The 27,120-nt window shown below is 33.9% G+C and overlaps 1 protein-coding gene across 4 annotated transcripts in view; it reads left to right on the top strand.

Annotated features, from left to right (window-relative positions):
* The window catches only part of Pde9 (phosphodiesterase 9), a 95,264-nt gene that overhangs the window by 36,447 nt on the left and 31,697 nt on the right, over positions 1-27,120 (top strand). For 2 of the 4 annotated variants that reach the window (XM_069046730.1, XM_069046727.1), the window contains exon 2: positions 18,931-18,960. The exons of 1 other annotated variant lie outside the window; for it this stretch is intronic. The gene's annotated coding sequence lies outside the window, so the exon portion shown is untranslated. Of the gene's footprint in view, positions 1-18,290; positions 18,407-18,930; positions 18,961-27,120 lie in introns of those variants that run through there. One more of the 4 variants, XM_069046728.1, reaches the window with a different exon arrangement.

The following is a 27,120-nucleotide window of genomic DNA, read 5'->3' as shown; positions in this document are numbered from 1 at the left end:
CTTGTGCAAATGCCTTTTTTTTCTCTCTTGTTGTGTTTCAAGGTCACGTCAAGGTCGCGCCAAGTCTTAGTATAACTAAAGGGTAAGGAAAATTTTCATTTGCACAAGGTTTGACTGGTGGGAAACGATGTAGGAGGACGTCCTGAGGCTGTCTAGCCAGAAAAAACGCGAAAATTCCAGAAGTAGTTAAAGTGAACAATTACCTAATACTTTATTAGCATGTGCTATCCAAATACCATAAACCATAATAATAAACTATGCAAAAATGAATAGGGAATTTTTCCATTTTTGAATTGTACAGTTTAAAATTTGTAACGAAATGTGTTAAAAATATAAATTATATACACATTAAAAGTAATGTTTCAAGTACCTGTAACGTTTAAAATATATCTAGTGTTTAAGAATACGTAGGAGGATTGGGACAATTATTTTCCTCTCCAAGAAAAATTGTGGAATTCCCTATTAATTTTTGCCTAGTTTAATAAATAGATATCCAAAAAAAAAAAAAACGTATTGATACGAGTATATGCATATATGGATGAAAAGATTATTAACATTTTATCACCATATCTTAATTAACACATCTTAATTTTATTAAGTAATTAATAAGCAGGTGAATATTCAGTTTAACAATAGAAATTTTATTGTTATTGTTAAAACGTTTATTTATAAATAAATTTCAATAATTTGAACTAACGTTGATTTTCTAAAAAACTAAACATGGATAGTTTTCTTTTTCTATGAATTTTTCAACCAATTCCATTTATTTCGATAACAGGTGATAGTTCTTTGGGGCTAGGTTGGGAATCCAATGCGAATGATGGGGTTCCTTAAACCACAATTGACGTGTTTTTCTTGAAAACAATTTCTATGCATCTGCTAGAGAAATATTATAATCAATGGTGACAGTGGTCATAGGTTCTTTCAAATCCGTGAGAATTTTAATCATTTAAAAACATACTCGTATCTTCTTTCTTCTTTTGATATTGTGTCAGCTATCTTTGACTGAGAATTAATAGTGATAGGGAACAATAATTATCTAGGCTGGGGATGAAGAAACGACTATGATAGTAATGATAGTATCATAATTTTTTAAATAGAACCATATGGACTTTTTTTTAAAACCCTTACTCGTAAAGGATTATGACAATATGTTACTTGTCAGATTTAACATTTTTATAACATCAAGAAAGCAAAATAATGAACTTTTTTTAACTTTTTTGCAGAGCTGAAATAATGACACAGGCAATGTGTGGATGCGCGCTATCCTGTTGAAAAAACAGCGTCATTAATTCTACGAACACAGGGACAGCAACGGTTTCCAGAATTTCATTAACTTAGCCGACTGCGGTCATACTGTTTTGAATAAAGATCAGAGGTGATCTGACTGATCTGCTAACGTAACAAATGGCAGCACAAACCGTAATGGCCACAATACCGGTTACATGTCTTTCCATCGAAAGGGACAATTTTCTCTCTCGGGACGATGCCTTTTGATTCCGTGTTACCATCGTGAAGATGTGATTCAATTAAAATGAATTAAAACACCCTTACATCTACTGGGTGTTGCACTTACTTAATACTTACTTAGCAGTATTATCTTTTAGAATAAATCGATCTACAGGATAGCTAAAATAAACACAAAGTAATACTCCACATGGTGAAGCAGTATTTCTTTTTATTATGCGTCTAGAATAATCTTATCGTTTAGGAGACATTAATGATTACTCCCTTAAAGCGTAAAGATTTTTTTTGTTGCAAAACATATTTCAGAGTTTGTTTCACCAGTGGTGAAAACAACAAAGTCATGAACGAATTGCTCCATTTGCTAAAAACACCTGGGCTAGTCATTCGCACTTTTACGCAAACACTCGGTATATATTAGCCTACGACATTTCCATGTGCATGTGTAAGAATTTATAATTTTGATTCACTCCCTCATTTAACTAAGTACTCGTACATATTTTTAAATTTCAATTAATATAAAAAATCTGAAAATATTTTTTTTTTGTCAGGGGTTTAATAAACGGGCAGAAAAATCGTCAAGTCATTGTCGCGTTGAAAACGTTAAGGCGAGAAAATGAATAAAAAAGGAAAAACCACGTTTTATGTTTCCGTTAGGGAATCATCCCGTAAACAAGACACAACAAATTGAATGATTGATACTTGATTTGATCAGCGAAAATACAATTAGATCTTATTGAATTATCCGGCGTTGCATCGAGTTAAGTTATCATTGGGGCGAAGCGGAGCGAGTGAAATTAATCTAAATATTTTAAGTGTTATTTGGGTATCACCAATTGTGCTGGTGTTCCATCGCAAATTTGTTTTTAATACTTAATAAAACATCTAATTAGCGCTTTAATTGGGTATCGAAGCAGCAAATTGGAAATTGTATCGATAAAAATTACACCATTGTTAATTTAATTACCCCCGAGGCGATCAAGTGCAAAATTAAAATCGTGCCGTCTGGAACAGAAATTCGCGAGACCGCCGAAAGGCGTCCGGTGCATCCGTTGCACTAAATTAAAGACTGCTTTGTAAACACACTGTTAATCAGCATCGAGTCTGTGTGAGATTAATTTCACGTTCAGCATAATTTAGAATATCAAAATTGTAATAAAGCCATGTACTTTGTAATTTCTCGTTTCTCGTCATAACCATCTTTCTGACAGGAGAGTAGATCAAAGATGTGCTTAATAAATTATAAGATATTCAGAAGTAAATTACATTTACAGGTCATGGTGAAATAAGAAGTTGTAGACGATCATTACATAATCCTCCTGTTTTGCAAGTTGCCTCGTGTTTGGGGGTTGTTTTTGTGGTAAGTCGATTTAAAAAATATAGACTGCTGTTAAATTGATTGAGAATCGAGGCCAGATTGGGAGTCAATGAATCGCACTAAAGGGTGGTTGCGTAAAAACCAGCCATGAATTCCCCTATCGTGACAATTGAACAGGAGCTCGGGGATTTTTACATCTATTGTTCGCATTGATTTTACGTCGTATAAATTACAGAGTCTCAATTGTAAAAATGGAAAACTTTGCATTCAGGATCATCGTCATACAGAATTTTATATCGTTGCAATAATACGAGTACATTCCAATCGTGGTAAAGCGTTTTGTACGCTCAAGGGGAAGCGACAATAGCAGAGAGATTTTTTACTGTGCAGGTACATTATTTTTTATGAAGCACTAGCGCAATTCATTGTTATTACGCGGGAATCTAGAAAATTGGAATTAAAACTGCGTTCATTTCGTCGTCAGAAGCTGCCATTGTTCGATAATTCGGAACGTTTCCTTTTGTTTTCTATTGAAAGACAAGATTTTTAATGTCCGTTTTCACTTTTAGGTTCAGTTATCGTTAATTCTTCTGCAATAAAATATTGGTTTTATTAATTTAATTCTGCATAGCAAAATAAGGAAATAGAATGAAATCTTTAATTCGATGAATCATTTCAATTTTATTCGGAGTACATACTGCAATATTGAGATAGGTATTTTCATTAATGTAATCCAGTTACTGAGGGGGTGGGTTTATTTTTAAAACATATTTTTCAAAACATGTTTTGTTATTATTTTTGTTATTAATGGATAGGTAATCAATAAAGATTTTTAACATTTCTGCCATTAATAAATATATTTTTATATGTATTTAAATTTTTATGTAACAGTTCTTCGCTTCTGCAGACTTTCTTTCTTAGTAAAAAATTAGATAGTCATCTCCTAGGAGGTTATTTATTGCAATGTTATCTACTTTTATATGTTATGGACAAAAGCCCAAGAGCTTGCGACTTTTGGGCAAGTCTTTAAATATATCCAATACACATCACCCCTCGTATTCAAATAAAAGAAGCCGGGTTTTATAAAATCGGTACAAAAACCGAAACTATTTTTATCATTACTTCAAATGAAACAGGTGTGAGAGAGGCAAACATAAAATTTCTCCTATGGGAGGACAAGGATTATGAATTGCCCATACAAATTAATGTTTTAATGGCGGATTATGAAAGAGGGTAACTTTCTTCGTTCATCTCTGTAAAAAAGTGATTGGTTATAATAAAGAAAACTTTTTGAGAGATTTCACTTTAATTTATTTTAAAAAATTGGACTGACATTTTGAATAGTTAATTTGATTAAAATTGGTTACTTAATTATTTTGAAATTCTAGTAAATATCGCTTCATTTTTTTTGTTTTTGTTATTGTTACCTTGTAGAAAACTTCACTACACATTTAGTTGTAAAAGAGTCGTTGAAAATAATTAGATATTGATTCGACATAAAATGTACAAAAATAAAATTTTCGTTACCACATTATTTAATTTATAGAGTGAAAATCGAAACCTCTATTAATTCTCGAAGTAATTAAAGTAAAATAACGTTATATCATTTATTGTTGATGGCGTCTTTTACTTCAGTAGCGTTGTGCGATGGGTAAAGAACATAAAATTCAGTCTTTCAAAATTTTAAGACTGTATTTTCAATTATTATGCAAACAAAACTTTTGTCAAGAAACAAATGAACTTTTTCGAGTAACATCGCCACGCCTATCAACTTTATTATTACCAAGATAGATTGAATGGTACCTCGTTTTAAACTTTTTTAAATTTCATTTGTCAAGTTGAAACGGTCTCACTTTTACATAAAAAGTAAACTACTTAGTTTCTTTAGTAATGAAGAAGAGTTTTAAAGTCGTTTGATCTGCCCCTCCATTCCAAAAAATAAAGTTGAAAAGCGTCAGGAACGCAACTGTATGAAACGGTTACAATTTTACTAGTAAATGATGGTTTTATAACAAATGTAAATGTTACTTGTTGTTGTGCTAAATTAAATAACTTCAATGTAAAAAAGGGGAATGCTTAATGTTAACTAACTTCTTTTATACAATTTTAAACATACATGATTACGAAGAGAAGATTTTTTAATGAATCAACGTGTAATTTTAAGAATTAAAATTACGAATGCGTAGTTGACTCTTAAAGTATACGTTAAGTTGTACCTTTTTGTGAAGGTCATGCAGTGGATAATGTACTGTAATTTTTGTTTTTACGTTCTATACATTCGAATACAGAATTGTGCAACAGTAACAATAGCAATATTATTATAAATTCAAAATGGTTAAATAAATACGTATATAATATTTGCAAGTCAATTAGTATTAAAACTGTAGCATATACATATTTTGATAGCGGAATGTGCTTTTAATAATTTTTATTTCGCTTGGAAAGTGAAATTAATTTGATCGCATGTTTTAACATATCTGACAACGCATTAATGAATGCTAAACGGATGTATGTTTTTGGTAATCAATATACCTGCCCGACATGGAACCTAGGGAACTTCCGCGTAACCATGGGTCCCCTTTTTGTAATTTTAATCAATACGATTTTCATCTATAAATAATGCGGCCATTTACAATTTGTTTAAAATCCTACTTTACACCGTTATGCCTCCTAACGCTTTCCCCTGCGTGATAAATTTTTCCTCGGATCTGTCTTGCAAGAGGCCGGAAATTTTCCGACATCTCCCTTACCTTAATCCGTATCACCAGAAACTTCCAATAATTGCGTTTAATGGAAATTAGGGTTGGAATTAATTGCAAAGTAAACCGAGTCAATAAAATGTTGCGTGATTGTCTAGTTGAGGTTTGTAGTCGAGCCCAGACACGCAACTATTGTTTTAATCAGTCGATTATTTTTTATTTTGAGGGGATCGTTCCTCAGAAGTATTCACCTGTGGATCGCCAATCGATATTTAATAATAACGAGATATGTTTACGTTCCGCGAGGATCCTGTTTGGTATTCACGAATGCAGTGCATTTTTAGTAAGGTTAGTGCTTAATAGGCAGCGAACGTGGAACGAATGCGTGCTGCAATTACAAACTGTTATTATGCTGTTGCTCTTCGAATTATTGTACAGTTTTAATGATAGGTACGCAGCAAATTAAACGTCAGTAGAGGAATGCAAAGTAAAATCTTTATTGCCGCAGTCGATGCGTGCACTTTCTTCAGTTTGATCTTATTGCTAAGAGGAAACATTGGTTCGTCGGGCTCAAATTTTTCCTTTGATTAATTAAAAATAATTGCTTTCTTACGGGAAAAATTCTGCTTTTTTGGCCCAGTCCATTCATTAAAATAATACACCAGAATGCCCTCATTAAAACGATCGCTCATTCGTAACGTGGAATTGTCTGAATAAGTAAGTCTAGCCGAGCAATCATGATGATAATGGACACTTCCTTATCAGCGAGCACTCCATTAAATCAGATGTTGCTCTTAAGGAGCGTCTCCACTTAACATCCAGCTAATGTAACGAAAATCCACTTATCTGAAATAAAAAAAACACGTGACTTTAGAGTTTAGTTTGAGTCTAATAATAACCGCCGACTGCTTTAACGCAATTTTCCTACAATATCAAACCTCAATTTGCGTCAATTTTGAGTTGTGGAAACTTAGAAACCTCAGCCGGGATCCAATTAATTCGTTTTAAAACTATAACAAGTTTAGGGTAGTTGCTAATGGAATTACTTAAATATTAACCGTCCTGGCTCCTCTTTGATTTTGCTAAATACCGAAGCTAATTTAACACTTTTGAAGACACGTTGAAAATAATGAAAGATGGATCAGTTGGAAGGTGCGTTTTGTTGTAGGGTTAAAAATTAAAATCTGATTAACAGTGTGCCATGTTCGATTTAGAATATTTGATTTGGCTTGAATCAACAGATGTTATTTAAATAAACCAGTAAGCCTTGGGAATGGTGCTTTTACTAATGGTGGATGCGCCGGGAGATTATTGCACGTGCACTGGGTGAGTGTTTTCAGTGTGCAATATTGTATCCAGCATCCTATCGCATTAACTGTTTAATAGTGGGTAAACATTTAAATGTTTAAATACATTTTATGCGGAACTTTGTTTTAGAGGCTCTTTTTTAACTTCTACAGTGTTGCAACAATAAATAAACACTAATAATATTGCACAGCAATTTATTAAAAACCAATTAATATACAACATGAATTGGATATTAATAGATAAACAATAATAATAAATTGACATATTACAAATATGTATTGGAAAATGAAAGATAAAACGTGTTTTAGTTTTTTTGTATTTACAATATCTCCTTGCTTATCTATTTGTCACTTATTAGTAACTCCTACAGTAATTGAAAGAGGTAGGTATATGCAACCAAAATACTTCCGTGCATCCAGACTATCTGATTGTCTAGATTTCGTCACACGTTCCAAATTCCAAAGGCTTCTTTGATCTAAATAATTGTTGAGTATTTCACACGAGTATGTCAAAATGAAAAAATAATATGTCATTGAATTTTAATAGTCAAGGTCATTTGATTGATTGATTCTAAATATGAATGCCGATATTTGTAGTGCAGCTTATGCCAAATTAAAATTTCTATCTATTTAGAAATTGTCCTTCAAAAATTGAGAGAATTCTAAAATACGCTTGCGGTAGTTACTGATGGCATTAGTCAAATATTAACCACCCTGGCTCGTCTTTGACTTTGCTAAATACCGAATTCTTTTGAACACGCTTGGAATTCACTTTGGAAGAAGTGAAAGGACAAGAAATTAAAAATGGATCAGGTGGAAAAGCGTGTTTTGTTTCAGGGTTAAAAATTAAAATCCGATTAATAATATAGATAGTATGATCGATCTGGAATATTAGATTCGATTCACAGTTGTTGTTTGAAGCAGCGAACCCTTCGTCCGGTGCATCCACTAATGGTGGATGCGCCGGGAGAATATTATCTAACGTGTACCGGTGGTTGTTTGCTCTTCGCTATGAATTTTGTATGAACGATCGGGTGAATTTTTCACCAGATACTTTCAGTTTAAGACTCGTCATTCATTATTAATCGACATTTTGGTGATATATTAAAGTTTAAATGACTCGCTCGGGACGAGTCTTCGCTAAATTCGTTAATTCCCATCGATTGCACATTTGCAAAACCCACCTGGAGTTTTGATGCGGAGCGTTTTGTGAATAATTCAACCGAGACCTACACGCAAGATCAATAAATAAAAGAAAAATTTTCGGAGGAAATGTCTCGTGTCACCATCAATGGATTCTCTGGGATAGATGTTTAATATTCATATGGCACGACGAGACCTTTATAACTTTACGAGGTTCGAAATTCAGTATTACAGTGTATTTCCGTTCGTTACAACATGTCAAAGTTACCGTTTCTCGTTCGCCACATTTTTCATCTAGAGGACTGATTTCAGGCCGTTTGTATTCTTGCAACGTTCTCTATCGATCCCGATTTTCCTGCGGAACCCCAAGAAGAATATTCCTCGACAAAAAAGACTGTTCTTTCTTTAATTATGAAGATGTGGAAATTATTCGTGTTGTTTTGGTCTGTTTTATTTGGATAAACACGAAACTAATTTTATAAAAATCTCTTTCAATTTGTTTTAACCTAACGAGCTGTCACCTGCAAACTCGCAATCAAGTCAGCTGCGGGGATCTTTTGCTTTATTCTTTTCTCCCAAATTCGCTATTTTAAGCCACTGTCGAAATTTATGCAGAAAACCGCAGATTGGCTGTGGCGGATCTTACCTCCCACGAAGTCCTATTTTTGGTCAAATGACAAAACTCTATATGGGGGTATTTGTTGAAATGAAATGAAGATGCAAAAAATAACGCACAAAGGAGTTTGTAGAAAGAATAATTTTACTGGAAATCCAGTATTTTAAAAAAATAAAATTCAATACTTGTCTTGTTTTCACAATATTGAATTATTACGAAGATAATTTTGCTTATTTGCTAACAATGTAATCGATATTTAATTGTTTTCTTTTTAATCTTGTTTGCTAAAGCTCATATTTGAACTGAAACTGAATTGAATATTGGTAGTAAAGGATATTATCAAGTTTGTTCCAGATTTTATTAACCATATTATCTGATTTAATTTGGAACAAAATAACTACAAAATAATTACTAAACTGTTTCTATTCGTAAAACAAAAAAAAAATAGCAAAGAAAAGGAACGCAATTAGGCAATTCGTAGTTATTTACGATATGAGTTCGTAACGTACAATATTTTGATAGGAGGTGGGAACATTGCACAACGAGGCCGTAGGCCAAATTGGATAACCCATAGAGTATCGTAATATGAAGTTACGATACAAATATCGTCCAACATTATCTACTATCAGTTATTACTTATTATCGTAAGAAATAATTAGTAAATGAGAAATAGTACGAATGTGGGTACTGCAACCTCGATATTAGCCAAATCACGTCAAAAATACGAACATTTATTTTAATTAAATTTTTTAATTATCTTTATCTCAACTTTATCACACTAGTATGTAACGCATTAGTTTGACATTACGTATTGATTTATAAATCAGTATAAATCTTGAAATTTTAAAGAGCAAGTGGCCACTGTCTGTTCGAAATGATTAAGAAACTCAGATATTATAAATTGCACATTCTTCAAAGTGAATTTTTCAATATTTCCACTGTATTGGGTGTTCGCGTGAAAAGTTCGAATGAATTTAGTTTCGGGGTCTTGAGAGTTTTAGGATGTTTGGCGGCACATAGGGAAACGTAATTTAGTATAGTTTTAATATTATTACTTTGCTCCCGGCGGCGGCCGTCCCCACTCACCCTTACGTTTTAAATGACATTGTATGTTTTTAATGACGGGTTACGAAAGAGGTTATCGTTCTCAGAACGTTTGTGCAGAAAAAGTGATAGCTTACAATGGAAAGTTTTTGAGATATTTGAACTTAAAGTTTTTAATGATTGATTAAAAAAATTAAATAGTTCTGATTTAACACTAGAAAATTTTCAAAATGAGAAGAATGAGAGAGAGTTGTAGTTTTGTAGGTAGCTAAATACAATTTTGTTTAATAGTCATGCTCAAAAAGTCACTGGTGAATTGGTATTGAAAATGAACTGGTTCATAAATACAATCAGAAGCTCATCAGATAACTGACTCCTAGTCAGATTTAATAGAGTCTTATTAGATTTATTACCCTGGACGAAACTTGGGTTCATCACTTTAATCCAGAGTCAAAACGTCAATGTAAGGAGTGAAGATCTGGGAATTTACCTCCTCATCGAAAATTTCTCGTAACCATCTCAGTAGCAGAAGTTATGGAAGTTATGGCAACAGGTTTCTAATGGAGTCCTTTTGAATAATTATCTGTCGTGTAAGTGTATTGCTCTAAACTAAAAGTTGTCAACGAAAAAAAAAGTGGAAAATTGAAAGGATGTTGTGCCTTTAGGGCAACGCTTCGGTTCACAAGAGCTGCATTTTCGTGGCTGCTACCCACGATGTCGCTTTCAGACCTGTGAGCAACCCCCTGTTCTGCAGATCTAACACCTCATAACTACTCTTTATTCCCAACACCAGTGTGGTATTCATTTTGTGAACAATGAAGTAGTAATGAAGAAAATGATTGTGTCCAGAAACAAACAATTTATTTTTCAAAGGACAAAGCACTTTGGCATAGTTACTTCAAATATAGCTATATTATATTATATATATATTGAATTGACAGTTGATTCTAGTTGATTCTCTTTAGAAAGCTGCAATATTTTTTAAAAGCTTTGGAGAAAACTTTATGAATCACTGTGTCTTTTGATATTTGTCCTCAATTTATGAAAGACCTTTCAAATTAAATTCAATCGATGAATGATTCTAGTCAATACTTCAAAGAAATGTTGCGCTATATTGATGTTATTAGCCTTTCACAACTTTCGAGTAAGAAGATCTAGTGCCATTTTTTGTATTAACAAAGAAATGAATTGATTATTTCAATATTTATTTATAAGTCTTTTACCACTCTTTGTAATAATACAGTTTCACCCCTAAAAGTGGCAATTATAAAGTGAAATTTTAGAACTTCAGATATTCGCTGACGTAAGAGGTAGAATTTTATATCACAATGAGCGAGCCGGGTGGCAAATTTTCTTTTGGCAACAGCGAACGACGCTTAAAAGTTATTCCGCGACTGTAAAGGTGAAAAGTTAATTTTCGTGAGGGTAAAATTTTTGCACCCTCGACTTTAACGGGTCGGTGTGTGAGATTAGGGGTGTTAAAGTCCAAGAGTCCTCAGCATAAATTCCTTTAACGAGAGTGGAGAGATTCCGATGTCCTTTCTTTTTAAAGTGATACCGCGACGTGACTCAGTTCCTTATATCATGATTACGTTACTTTGAATCCTTGAACGTTCCCCTGCGGTCGTTTGTCTTTATATTTGTCTACAAGTCGGCATCCAGTGGCTGCCTTACAACGATCACTATAACTGAAATTGGTATCGACTGCGAGACTTTGCGCCCCCATAAATTCCACTTTAACCAATTTTACCCCGTTCTTAAAATAGACATATAGACGACGTGCCAATGAGAGCTCTCCAACCAGCCGCCACCCCCAAATTTTCGTTGTTTACCTGTTAAAAAATTACGCCGCCCAAGTGATAAATGGACTTGGCACGTACATTTTTCAGGTCGATTTGGGCCGTATTTGGGCTGGAATCGGATTTTCCATTTGCGTCAATCCGGCTGCAGGAGGCTGTAAATCCACGTCGAGTGCATTAGGGGTGGTTGAATTAAACAAATCGGCGAAATAACGGACTGCTATGACACGACCTAATTAAAATGTGGATTGGTGACGTGAATGCGGAAGGAAATTTCGCAAGCTTGACGCAGTGGTAAATGTTTGGAATCGCGGCAAGCCTGCATTTTCTCCGGATTCCGGGACATTAAAATTAAACCGTGCACCTAATTGGATCCTAGACCTGCAAGGACGATGATTTACGCGTTCACACATATCCTGAAGAACGTGGATGTGTTAATAGGCCGTGAAATGATCATCCCTTTGGAGCTAATTTCGCCCTGCTCACGCTTTGCCCAAAGTTTCGGACCGGTTTAATTATGGAAGTTGTAGGTAGCAGCTATTAAATTTAAAACTCATATTGCGACATTTCCCGGTACGAATGAATTGCAAATCTGCGAAAATTCCGCGTTTATTGAATGAATATTCGATAAGACCGGACCGGTTTGTTTTGAAGCGAGTGATCGACACGAACGAGCGAAATGTACACCTATCCGAATACCCATTTTGAAAAATCGCGACGAGCGTATTTTGGTATTTCGCTAAAAGCAGCCATTAAATTAAATGAAACCGAGCAATGCAGGAAAGCTCGACAAAGATAATACAGTAGAATAACTGGAACGGTAAAAAATCTCTGGAAATACAATTTCTATCTTAAAATCGAGTTTCCCCCTTACTTTTTTGAAATAAGATTGAGAAACCCAATAAAGCTAACTAATATCACCAAATCGATAACTTTTGTAGGCTTCGATAACACAATTCTGCCAAGCAAAAAGTTCTTGTTATTCATCGGCGACGTTTCAAATCGGAATTTTATTAATGTTCCCAGATAAGATCGCAATTTAAATTTCATCCTAGACACGTCACTGCCACATCGGGAGGAAAATTATTCAATTCGTGTTCTCTCCGCAGGATTTGATGTTTGCTCTGTGGAGTTTTATTCGAATATGCTTATACAGATTTGATAAAAGCCGGATTATTATGAAGGTAAAACGTATGATGCTGTAATGGCAAATTAAAATCAAACATCTCGACAAACAAGTCTGTTATTTTTGAAATAACGATGCGGCTTCAGAGACAGATTTGTTTTTTCCAGAAACAAACATTCATTACGGAAAAAAAATTTAAAATGCTTTCATTATTTTGAGTTTGAATTGAACATCGAGAAAAACTGCCAGCTGACTCGAATTTCCATGATCTGAAATTTTATACGTTTAATTAACAGTGATTATTTTTTCCTTCATGTGTTTAGCAACCAATTGCGTGACAAATATTGACCAATCAAAACAAGAAAACAAAAAATAACTCCATAAAATTTCTCTAAAATGCACATGTGCAATAATCTGATAAAAAATGTTGGTACCTGATTTTTTTTTATTATTACATATTTTGAATAAAAAGGATTGAAAATAATGCGTTTGGTTTCATTCTATTCAGGAAATAATCAGCCGTATACCCCTCGTGCAAAATTTTAATATCGGAAATTTTTTTGCTAATGAACTCAAACATCCATAAATTATTCGGTCAGAAGACCAATTTTTATCAAACAAAAGCCCTCGACTTCATCTCGTGCTCTTATTTGCTAATAATTGGTCTTCTGACCTCATTTATGGATGTTTTCTCGTTCGTTAGCAAAAAAATTTCCGATAAAAAATTTTGCACTTGGGATATAATATGTGACTATTTGTACTACCTTGTATTCTAACAAATTTACTATCACTGTATTAATTTAGCTCTACAGTTGTCATGTTTTTAACACGATTTTCTGTTTAAGCAGAAAATTTACTCGACAATAACATATTAAAAGCAATAACCGCGGTACGCAATTTTCCCTCATCCGATAGAATTAATCGCCTTTCGTTCTCGATTTGCTATCCATATTTTCATTTTAAAACATCAATTACTTCCATTCACGTCACATACGAGTATGTATTTTATTTCCAATAATGCCATCTGACAAATCACAGCGGATGCCTTTTCCAGTTATCTAATTCCATCCAATTTCCAAAGCTTTTGGATAAATTTTGGAAACGAAACGTAGAATGTGCAAAAATTTTATTACTACCTCCCCGAAGTTAGTTGACTGAGAATATAATTCATGTGTCGATGTCGATGATATAAGGAAGCAATCAGTAAGGGAGCACCAAAAAATGCAGTATCTATTTATGGATTTAAATGTTGCTCATTTCTTATATTTTATCAATCATAAATTCCTGATATGATTAGTAATCGGTGATATGTCTCGTCAAACCGGAGAAACACATTCAACAGTTTCTACGGAGTCGCAGAAATTTGCAGCTCCGTTTCACTCGTAGATTTCGTTGATGGTAATCATTCCACTTGTTATAGCTGAAAATTCCACACTGTTTAGTCTATAATTCAATTTATCTATTTTAGATTTATGACCACAGTGAGCCATAATTCGAAATGTCGATTTAATTACAAATTAAATTCTTACCGATGTTTGCATTGTTTTCAACGTAATTTGACCCAGCGGGAATTCATGAAGCAAAATTATAACATTTTCACGGAGAACGTTTAGTATTACTTAGCACCTGATTTGCACGAGCAGGCGGTACAGTAAAACATTTGGGTTTTATTTGCATATTTCATGATAGACCCCAAAAATGTAGCGGTGAATAATTTCAGGGAAATAGGGCAAAATTAACACTTTAAAATAATGACTTTATTTTAATTTTCTTCTAACAATACTAAATATACGAAAATATTTAAAAAAATGTGTTACTCCTAATATCCCTTTTCCAGCTTAACATAAATATTTAACTGGTTAATGAGAGAAAGCGTAAGCAGAGCATAATCAACATAACTGACAATTTAAAACATTTTAAATGACTTTTAGATGTTATAATGTACAAAAGTGGAAGAATGCTTCAATTTGTTCAATTATTTCCACCGAACATTGATTGATGATTTGATTCTGGAAGATTCTTGAGTTCGGTATTAGACAAAAGGGTTTCGCTGAAGTGGCATCGCATTTCAACAACTTTAACAAACACTGATTATGTCGCAGTTAAGTTAAACTTGTGTTTTCGTAAACGTATTTTATTTGTTGAATTAATCAATACGCGGCAAATGTTGTTTTATTTTCTACATTTGTGCAGCTGAATTTAATTATGCAGCAACTGTTTTGTTCGTTTTAACGTAGCCCTGTTTTTGATTGTTTTTTTAAATTAAAGCAATTAATTTGAAACTGTAGGTTACAATAGCAATACCTATTTATAATTTTCCGGAGCCACAGGAATTAAGATGTCACAGAAAGAGAAAATTTACTTAATAAACTTGTCTGTAATCTTGCTCCAGTTGTAACCATTTGTCTTGTAAACGATACTATATTTTTGAGCGTGAACTGTGGAATGGAAGATAAAATTCGATGTTTCACTTGTATGACCAGCTTGTTCAGAAAGAGAAAAAAACACGGTGACCGAACGTGTCAGAAGCGAAGCAGAAAAGAGAAACGTTAAATCTTCACCTTCCGTCCTCAGACTTAACACGGTGCACATCCGAAAATATAGTATCGTCAATGTAGAGCCTTCAATACCAATTCGTACTTGTCTTTGTATAAAATTAATTGATTAACTAACTAATAAACATAAACGCCAATCACTAAAAGCAAGCGATACATCTAGACTATTCTAGATGATGTATCGCTTAATGATATATGAATGTGATGTGATGTATGAATAAATGATTTATTTTTATACTTATTGAAGCATCTACATGGATGTCAGTATTTATAATTTGTTCAGTGAAACCGTGTTGATCCATCCATGTGAGCAGGTGTTAGGAAGTTACCGTCAAAAGGTTCAAAGATTGCTCTCTTGAAAATTAGCAGGAAAACATAACATAGGATGAGTAAGAAATACTATAAACGTCATGAAACAGTTTTCTTGATTTATTACCAATATGGATCTGCAATGTCCATGGGGATACATTAAATATGCCGCTTCTTACGTATCGAACTTGGTAAAAAAGTACTGGCTAATAATTTTTAAAACAGGACAAATTGCGAAAGAGAAGACTGCAAATTATTTAGTTGTCCACCTTTAAATTATGTTAAGATTAAGCCAAATTAACATAAAACCATAAAAACCAATAGAAGTAGTTTTAAAGGAGTCATCCAGTTATCAGTCACAAAATGACAGTAACAAAGAAAGAAGACAGCAAGCACGACGGCGAATGGTTCAACGTAATGTTTACTCATGAAGCTTGATTTTAGCACGTTATACGAGTATGAACGGACATACAGATCAAATGCATGTGTGTGGTTGTTTCACCCGTAGGAGTAAAAATTGTAATGTTTACCAGGATTCTTAATCGACAGTGTAAAAATGAGTAATTTGTGTATAAAGGTCTGACACACCTTCAGGAATATCGAAAATTTGCTTGAGAAAATTGTGTAATTAGGAGACAATGATCCGAAACATTCTAGTGACTTTTCTAAACAGTGGCACAATATAAATCTGATAAAAACCCGAAGGAAATGTTTGAGCATACTTGTGGAAAATTAACGTCGGCTGAACAGCTAACTTCGAAACGAACGTGGACAAATTTATCTGAACACTATATGTACTAGGAAACTAACTGATGGTTAACCCAGATGATGAGAATGATTATCCACAATAGAATTGACTGGATCTCCTACTCCTACCTACATTACATTACTTGTGAAAATGAATTTATTTAATAAAATGTATAAAAAATCCTCAACATTTACTAAACACACAGTTTTTTTTTAATTAGACAAATACATTATTTCCGACATTATGATTTACTCACTGTTTTGAAAACTTTTAATTAAATGTTGAATAATCAAAATTCATTTGAAAGGTTGTAAAAGGACTGCTGAAAGATTTTTCAATTTTGATGAGAACACGAACACATCTCCGACTGAAATTAAAAAGGATATATGACTGTGTAGGTATTATATTTTGGTGCAGAAGCGAAAAACGGAATTGGTGAAATGCGATATTAAAATTACGTTTTTATCAGACTTGGGTTAATATTATACCTGATGATTATTTAATTTCGCATCTGGCGAAATAATTCAGACAAATCCAAGGGAGCAACTTAATTACTTATAAAGTAACTGGTGCGTTTTTTAATTCGAAGTTGGCATTGAAGAGTCGATTGTGAATGCACTATAACGGGTTACGGATCTCGGATCAGCTGTTGAAATCTTACGTTTTTCCACGGGTGGTGTAAATCGATTCTCCAACGCCAACTTCGACGTCAGATTTAAAAAAAAACACCCCCTTTATGTAACCATAACGTTAATTTATTTAAAAAGTAAAAACGATTGCAATTCAATTTTTCATTTCAAACTTCATGCAACTACTAAAAGGATTGATTTATTTATAACAATTTACACTAATACAATTTTTTTGTAAAATTTGCAATCATTGATTTGTTGACCTTCCACCTCTGTACATTCTTACTTTTACGTAATTTTCAGCTGTAAGTCGCCAATTGTGTGTATTCTTTGTTTAAGGATAGTGCTTGTTAAAGTCCGAATAAGAAAAAATGTAGTGGTGTCAAATCAGATGAGCGAGGTGGATAGATGTAGTCTGTGTGCTAATCAAATGATCGTCATAAAATTCACCAAGCTTCGTACTTGAAGAAGGATAAATCTAGAAGATCGTTGTTCGTTGATTCTTTATCTTGTTCTTCGAACACCTGTATTTTGTAGTTATCAGTTCTTTCTACCAAGGGTTCGTTTCGTTGGTCTGCTACATAACTAAGTGAAAATATGGTAGAGCTTCGTACATTCATTGGCCAATAACTTCGGTGAGCCTCATTTTGGCACAAATAAAAATTTTGTTCGAATTGAAAAAACACCCAGGCAAGTTTGGTTCAATCACAATCAAAAGTGTAGTCTAATACAGGATCATTATAAATGATTGTCCCATCGCAGTTAGCGTTGAAAACCCACACAAATTTGGGATGTGCCGCTAGCTTCGCAACGTTAGATAAACTAGTAGACAAATTTACACTACCGCCAGCAGTGCTACCTATCGGCGATGCTCGTCTCACTCATGTTATAAAGCTTGCGGCACATTCAACTACGTCACCAACACCTACTGCGATGAGACAATCATTTATAATGACCCCGTATAAGACCGATTTTTGGTAGCAAAACGAATTTAGAAACACAAAAGGTACCAAAAGAAAGTTAAATTATGTCAAAACTGTTGCGAAAATGTAAAGCAATCTTTGGCAACTCAAAACACAACACATTAACCGTGTTCAAAAAAGTCAGTCGCTGTATTGCCGATATACATGTAAAAAAATGTGAGCTCATCCTAAGAAGTCGAGCAAACCCTTTTTCAATTATCAAAATTGATAAGGGGAAATTAACGCACCCACTTTTCACCCCACTGGTAAAAAAGTGTAATTAATTAGCGACCATAAAGTGACAATTGACGTCAAAATTACTTATCAAGCTAACAACCAGGATTACTTTTAAGCATTAAACTCAGTAGCGTGCAGGATATTTAGATATTTTCGTTAATTCAATTTCTAAAACGAAAAGGCTTTTATTTTTTTTGTTTGCTAATTTCAAAAACGCCGGATAATTTTATTTTTTTATGAAGAATTTAATTTTTGATTTTAATTGAATATAATGACATGTTGCAATAAATTGATAAGTGAATGTTTAAAGTTTTATCTGATAAAACTGAAGTAGTCAGCTGCTTTTTACGATACCAACGACTAATGTTTTGTGTAGTTACTGACAATTACACTTGCAGTTAAATAAGTAGTCGTGCAGTTTGTCTCGTTAATAATTAATTTATCAGAAAGGTACGGTAAAATTAGGCACTACGGGACTTTTCAGTTTAATTTTTGCTTTTCAAATTGCAAATCTTGCGAGCAAAGAATTAAATTGCAATATGCACAATAGGTCCAAAGGACTTTTTCATTTCAAAGTCATGTAAACTTTTATCGTTGTATCAAATATGCAATTATTTATTTTGCCACTTGACAAATATAAATAAGATAACTATTTAATATAATGTTATTTTATGTTATTTTTTGAGATGAATTATTACTCTGCACTTTAAGCAAACTCAAGGTTAGACATACCCTTTTACGTGGCATAAACGGAACAATATATGACACTCTTTTATATTGGCATAAACTGCAATCTTCAGGAAAGCGGTGCTCCAGATTTTATAAGACTGTCGTTAGGTTTGATGGCAAAATCGCCATTATCTAAAGCGAGCTCCAATTCTCTAGAATAGCGTTAAAAAGCTGGAGCGATATCATTATAATCGATAACAGATAATTTTGTGATTATAAATCTGATCGTGGATTTTTGGTTTCAGATCGAAGTTTAGGATGCCAACGATGAACAGGTAAGTGCATCTGTTGTGTAAAAAGTGTGATAGTCTTATCTGATCCGCTTGCATATTCATAATGCAAAAAAGTTACGTATGTAAGTATTTCGGTGTGGTAATGAAAAGCAAACAGGCTACCTCGTGTTTCCAATTACAATATTCATAGGACTCTCATTAATCTCGCCTTAATTTTTCTGGGTAATCCTCAAGGATTATCCCCAACACTTTGGCGCGATAATAATTAGAGGCAATGGGGTGAGTCTCAGACTGGCGAATTATTGATAAACCATACGACCATGATCGAGACAATTTTGTCGAAACATGATGAATGTAATTTAGTACCGAGATCATAATGGTAACATTTATGCGGTTTATGTCCTATATAACAATAACGCCACAAAAGTCGTTTCATTACATGTTATTTGTCCAGCAGTAAAAGAGAATATCGCCGCCATGGAGGTTGTTATTGAAAATGTTATGTTATGTGTGGTTTATTGTCCTTTATATAACAAAATTTATTTATGCGCCCCTTAATGAGGATTTAACGTTTCGACTCGAGTTACTATGACGATGTTTTCGATTTTGTTTCCCCGATTCAACTCCTTATTAAACCGTTAAATAATCCCGAAATCACATCGCGATAATTGAGTTGAAAGGGTCCAAAGCTTATACATGTTTAGTCTTAATCAATACCCGTTCCACGTAATTGAATCGAGGAATCCATATTTGACGGATTTGGTAATAATTACAAACATTCCCGTGACGTGTAATCCTCCCTTTGGCAATAAGTTTGTATCAATGTTGCGTCCAAGTCTTGTAATTTAGTCGCACAACGATCGGCTTATTTTTGTGGCCTTTTGACGTATGGATCCCGGAGGATAATTCTCGTTTAATCTAAAAACGCCAATCTCGTCCTTCTACCGAGAACGTCCGGAGGGAACTTGCAATCGGGAACGGGAGAAGAAAGGGGTCGCAGGACTCGCACAGACAATTAAAAATGCATTCGAAATGAAGGAACCGAAGCTCTTTTCCCATTTGACAGGAATTTATGGTTCGGTAGTTGGTTGTTCCGCCGGAAAAGCACATAAACACCGGCTCATAAGTATGGTGTCCCGAGCGTGTCTTAACCTACTAAATTGCAAAACACAACAAAGTAAATACACAGTCGGCATGTTTCCAGCCATTTTGCGGGTCGAGTTGTGAGATAAGGACAAGGAGGCGGAAAAGGAAATGGCGGACATGCATCCCAATTTCCCAAAGGTATCTTACATTCTACGCGTTAAAAATAAAGGACACGTCTTGGATGGCCACTTCCAGGCTACTTTTAGGACTGGAGGAGTGATCTCTTCATTTATTAAAAAACAGACTCCTAGAAACGGTCTGATGGAGACCATAACCCCTCCGGATTAAGCAATCAATTCTTAAAAGCCTAGAAGTAGCAATTATTGTCACAAATGATTAATGTCTTCACTAATTTCTTTCTTAGCGAAATCTAATTGAACTCCACGTCCGTCAAACTATGGGCAACAGTATCGTAATCAATAACCGCCAAGCAATTACGGTTAACATACAGAATTTATTTCACAGAAGAATTATAGAATCTTCGAATGTTGTCTAGTCATTGGTCTGCGAGGATTCTCGCTGTAAACTAAATTAATTAGTTATATTAATTAACACGGAAATGAACACAACTATGTGTTAATAATTCTGTGCGGTGTTGTCGACAACTACAGTTCCAATTTTCGTTAACAAGGAATAGCAACAAGCGTTCCATATTTCCTAAAATCGAAGGCTATTTGTAACGTAGCAATTAATAGTCTACTGACAACAAGGTAATAGATTATTCAAACAAAAGGGTTTTGTTTAATCATGGGGCGAGCTAAAAGTATTGTATGTCAGGGTTGTAATCTTGGAGCGTACATTTTGTACGATATTTTATTGGTAAGAACACATTATTTTTGCTCAAGAAGTGTCGCATAATAACCTTGAAGCCGCGCTTCAGGCTTTAAAGACTTTGGTGCCTCGTGATGTCTGGGCCCTCTAGGAGCGGCCATATACGTATAGATATGCTTAAAAAGGTTCCTGTGGTATGCCACAAAGGAATATTAAAAACAATTTAAATAAGAAAAATCAAATCAAATTTATGGTAAAGTGATAAAAGATAAAAGAAAAAAAAATCGAAACTTTAAATGGGAAAATGAACGTTGCTTTCTTGCAAGAGTTTCGCCTGAAGACTATCAAAGTTACTTTAAATTGGTATACGACAATTTATTCTGTAGCGGTGTCATAAGGGTTTGAGTTTATCGATTAATTTTCGATATATGCAACAAGTGTTGCATAACGACGAGAAGAGTGAAAAATTGGACGTAGTAAAAATAACTACTAAAATTACAGTGCTGGAGGATTTTTATTATATAATTTGAATTGCTATACAGAATATTTGAGTGAACTAATGGTTAATAATTAAAATCTTGAATGGTATTTGATTAGATTATTTCATACAACAGACAGACCCTCCAATACAAGTCCAATATAATCAATATTATTTCAGAAATCTGGCCTTTGTTTATATGTTGCTATGGTTATTTGAACGCAGTTGGCATGTGATTGGTTGAACAGAAGGGGTATTATTAAATATTATCGCTGTCAAACCCCGTATGTCTCTCAAATAACGAATTTTATTCGATGTACGAGTATGTGCACATGTATAAAATATCCGAATAAAATTTTGAACAAAGTATGTCTCAACTTCGAAAAGACGACATTAGTCTCTATCAAAAAAATTATCATACATGGTATGTGACTTAATTAAATAATAATTGGGGACAAAATGATGAAGTTATCCTCCTTAGATTCTAGACCTACCATATGCAAAAAATCCCCCCGTCATGTATTCCTATTTTGTTTTAATTTAGGATTTAGGTTTAAGAGGTCACATTCTTATCAAAGTTGACGAAGTTGTGTCATGTTGTTGAATTGTTCGCACAAGACATGGCAAATTTACCACCCTATAGATTAAAATTACGTAAACCACTTTGGAAAGAAGAATTTCTCATGCAATCATTCTCCATTTGCGATTATTGAAAAGCACTCTGGCAAGACATAGATATTTTCAATAAAAATTTAATTGAGGATCCTACAAAAAAAGTTCCGGGATTTGACCTACCCAGGAAAATATGGTGCAAATGAAATCGTTGTAGAACCGGCCATGGCAAATGCAATAATATGCTGTTTCACTGGAACATTCGTGAAAACCCCTCTTGTGAATGTGGTGCAGAAAAAGAAACTATCCAACACATTGTGGAAGAATGTCCCCTTGCTAAATTCCAGCAATCATATATTTACTTACTGAAAACCCCTTAAATTGGCTACGTCAAATTAAAAAAATATAATTTACTACTAAGACGTAGGCTGAGTATTATTTTGTGAATTTCAAATTTTAATTATATTTTTCTTCTGCAGATTGTTTGAGGTAGACGGCATTTTGCAGATTTCGAGTAACAGATTTCGCATTTGCCGATAACACCATACTCCAGATGAAGTTTAATGAACCACTTGGTGTTTACAATTATAAAACTTTATTAATTTCCTCATACCAAACACACTTTATTATTAAATTAACGCTGACGCACGTTTCGGCAGCAAAACTGTCATCACCAGAATACGATACAAAAATTGTTTGTGTATGTGTATTATTGAAAGGAAATTAATAAAGTATTATACTATCTTACAGACTTAGAGACATTGTGAGGGTTTCTCACTGCCATATCAGGTTTGACTACAGGTGGGGTTATGCCCCTTTTTAACAAACATTTTATTATTGCTTTCAAACAGCCCGTGACAAGGGACAAGGAAAATGTAAAAAAAATAATGTCAAAATTAACGTTTTTTTATATATTATACATATGAGCAGATGTATATTTTTTTATGTATGTATGTATTTATATCTTATTCCCCATACCATAACATTTACTCAAAAACAAATAGTTTTAATTTCAATCTGTTACTTTTTCTAGCATATATCTACCTACAATACAACTCTAGAAAACCTAATGAACACTATTAATTAAATATTCAAATCGTGTGACACCTAGTTGTGTTCAAATAACATGGCCCCTATTACTTGCGTGTCTCACATGGGAACTTTTTTTTTAATTTGCAAGTTTTTACTTGAGTTCTTGAGTGTCGTGTTACGCATTATTATGCTTTGTTGATGAGAACTGCGACGTCTAATGCGGAGAGAGATTTTGCATGAATTACAAAATACTCTCCTCTGGCATCGCTATGTACATATTTCATTGTAACACAACAAGTTAATTGAACCAGATACTAATTTATGCACAACACATTTACTCTACTTTGCACAGCGCATCTCTAAACGGCGCATTAATGTATAATGCACTCGATCAATGTTAGCAACAAATAGAGAATTTAATTTTTGCTTTTATTATTACAGATGCGCTTTCGGTAGTACACATTTCTAGGGACAATGGTATGTTCATTACACAAACATTTCAGGAGTTTTTAGACGAGGCAATAATTTCCACCCACTTTATTAAGCTCGAACATGTAGCAGTTTGTTAGTCCCTTTTTTTACATTCCGCCGTATTACCATCGTTATTCCAATTTTCTTAGTCGCCGCATTCAAGAGATTAAGTGGGATAAATATTTCAGTCTAGTAGAAAGAAAGTTTCGGATCAGTCTGAAATTCTTGTGTCCCAGGATTAAATTTTCTCATTTTACTTAAGCAATTGACCTCGAAATTTCGCTCGAATTAAGTTGGGTCCGCAACTTGAGTGTTTGGAAAAAACTTCAAGAAAATCTTTGGGAAAGTTTTCGGATTCATTATTGTCATGTTGATTGCTTATGTTTGATGAATATTTATATAATGGCCTAAGGCATTTTGTTGCGGAGTTAGCTTAATGGTGTATTAGGTGTTACTCCGGCATTATTTCCACTTCAGCCCTGTTAGTGATTGCATTAAATTTCTTGACGCTTTAATGAAAAGGAGGTTTGACGGGGGTTGTTTAAAATCTGGAACATCGATGCTGACAAAAATCGATTTCATAGGTAGTTCGTGTTTGTTGGTTGGAAATGTTTAACTCTTAGAGAAAAGTTAAAATTAATTGTGAATTTATTTGTGTCAGCGTTTTGGCATCTGCGTCGAATTGTGTACTTCAGTAATGGCGCTTTACCTTTTAAAAGTATCGCGTTTAGAATAAATGAGACTTAATTTAGGCCATTTCCTATACTATTAATTGCCGCGAGCACCAAGAGCGCCTTGAGAAAATTAACATCTAAATTACCCAATAGGGCCCAAAATAAATTAAAAACACTTCTTTATTAGTCCGTTCAGGAGTGACAAACTGTTCAATAAATTTTTATATATTCTGTGACCCAACGCCCTCTTATAATTTTGTAACAACTCACTTACATCTTTTTCTACAACGATTGTAAATCTCCTAATTAAGATAATTTTACAATTTAAGCAAATACATAATTAGAAATAATAAAATGTTCACTCGTGTTATATTTATTTCAAGTTTTGAAGTGAGAACGAAAAGTATGTACTCGTACAAATGAGCAACCATGATAAAATGTGAAAAACATTTATAAAATTTTACTTCCATAACACCCGGTATTAAAATAATATGTACCTACTATTTTCTTCAATTAATTATTAACTTTAAGTCGGAAATATGTTTCCGTTTCACGCGATATCGTACAAATTAAGTGCAAGTACACCATTTTAGTGAATTGAAATAATGGCGGTTTCCATTATTAGCAAGGCGTTTATTTTTGGCTCGTTTTATATTTTTATATTGACATTTCACACATCAACAAAAATATAACATTCAGTGTCAACAGATCCTGTGGAATTATAAAATTAACGAAATTCTAACTCATTACCTTGAGGCGAAAACATTATATGGAAACGGGAAAAAAATTCATTGAAGGAGTTCTTTATTTAAGGTGTCACGAATTGGGGTACGTCGGTGCGATAGCCGCAAACAAAATAAAACGGTGCGATCCCAGGGGTGTGAAAATTCATAAATCCAAACGAAATCGCAAGGATAAATTTGATGGATCGATATAGTGGCGGGTAAATTAATGATGACTAGGGAGGTATAAAATTCAAAACGATATTCATAAATTCTTGCAAAAACGATAAAATTTGTTCGAAATTTCAGCAATTTATTCCGTTTGTCTTGGTATATTGCAGATTTGGCATACCTACGTTGTGGAAATACCAGAGTGTTTTAATAAATCATAACCTCATTCTCGCAATCATACTGCTGCCTATTGTTTCTGCACAAAGGGAGAGAGTCTTTTGCTGATTGCTAGATCACTTCGAAGCGTTCTCGGTAAGTGGAAGAATGCAATAGCATCAGAGCTATCTCTAAATTCCGCAGAAAAATTCCTTCTGAATTTTTAACTCTCTTTGATGCCGTTCCGTGTGGTACAAAATATGTTCTTTAAAGGGGATTCCGACCTTAAATATTCTATTTCGGCTGTAGCATCGAAATGATTGTAGGTGCCGTTGAAGGGGTTTTCAAGCAATTTTGGACGGAATTCGAATCAACGCTAAATTGGAACCCGGGTAGTGGTAGTGCGATAGTTATAATTTATTGTAAGCATCGATTTCGGTGTGTTTCTAATAATGCTCAGTCTCCCCAAAATTAATTATGCCACCCCTTACATTGGTTGCCTCTTAAGTTGTCTGATTGCGACACACCATTCAGACTGCCTTTTTCTGGCTTTCAAAGCGAATACCTGTGTAAAGTGATTCGTTAGCGAAATTTGTAAACGTTCAAAGGAAGAGTTGTATAGAGCGGAGCAGGGAATAAAGTGTCTTCATGTTTTAGGGCAAATTATCTGAACAGAATGCAAAAATATGCCGTGATATAAATAGACTCGCTGTGAAGTATGGAAGACATTTTAAAAACGTTTAATTAAGACGTTCATCTCGAAACGTGACGCTGCTTGTGACCGCCATAAATCGCCAAGGTGGTAAAAAGCGAATTTGATCCGCTTTGAAAAATATCGTGTTGAGCCCATATGTAAATTTTCTGGGGCATAAATCACATTTATTCGAAGCTTCCTGTGAAGGGAGAGATTGTATAAAGTATCCTTTTCTGTCCTTCCACACGCTGAAGATTTCCAGAAAAAACATCGCGTAAGAGACCGACAAATGACTCAAATTAGATGCAGGTACTGTAATGGGTTCCTTTTCGTTCTATTCCGCCATCGTCGTTATAAATTCCGGGAAAATGTTTATAAAGAGAAGTCGATTTTTGCGGCTGAAAGCTGTTTATAGGGGAATTACGTTGGCAATACAGGGCCGTAATTGGTATGCTCTGCATATATATTCCTAATAAATATGCAGCGCTTGCGTATGGGGGTGTCTCCGGCGCCTCTGCCACCTGCTTTCTATATTTTGCAAGTTCTGATCGACTGACGCATTACTGATTCCATTTAGGCGGTAAACACACCGTACATCTGCAACCGACACTTACCTCAGTGACATGTTTCAAAACTGCAGCTGATAACATAATGTAATTGACAACAACTTTTTGAGCACTATATTTCAGTAAACAGATAACTTTGAGATTATTAATGAGAATGAAAGGATTGATAAAATAAATTTGAGTTTTACTGAAGTTTACGGTTGTCAGGTTGCAACTACGAAAGAATGAATAACGTGGGTTCAAAACAAAAACAAAAAAATGCGGGCAAGTGTCTGGTGTTTGCTTTTGTTCCGCCAACATAATTATGGCGTAAGTATATGTCAAAAGTCATTTATTGAGTGAACAATTAAAAATAATTTCTAGTTTTTCTCCCATTTTTAGTGCGGCATGATTTTTCATTTAAATTAACAATTCAATGTAGATACATTAAAATGATAATCAAAGTAAAGTCGTCAAGGTCATTCTTTGACGCAATCTAAAATACTCCATTGTAAAACAGTCGTAAATACCATAACCATAATCATTATGTTGTATGGCATTAATTGTCATTTTTTTCTAATTTTTTTGACACTTTGTTGACATGGGCATAATTAGGCAGGGAGATTTTTTAAATCTGTGACAATCTAACCAAATTTTGAAATGACATTGACGACCAAAATTTATTGCTCGCGATAGTATATGATTTTAAACAAATAGAAATTTTTTGAAC

The sequence above is a fragment of the Tenebrio molitor genome, chromosome 5 (assembly GCF_963966145.1).
Source record: "Tenebrio molitor chromosome 5, icTenMoli1.1, whole genome shotgun sequence".
In the NCBI taxonomy this organism is placed as follows: domain Eukaryota; kingdom Metazoa; phylum Arthropoda; class Insecta; order Coleoptera; family Tenebrionidae; genus Tenebrio; species Tenebrio molitor.
The sequence above is the reverse complement of the archived record's forward strand: the minus strand, read 5'-3'. Positions and strand labels throughout refer to the sequence as shown.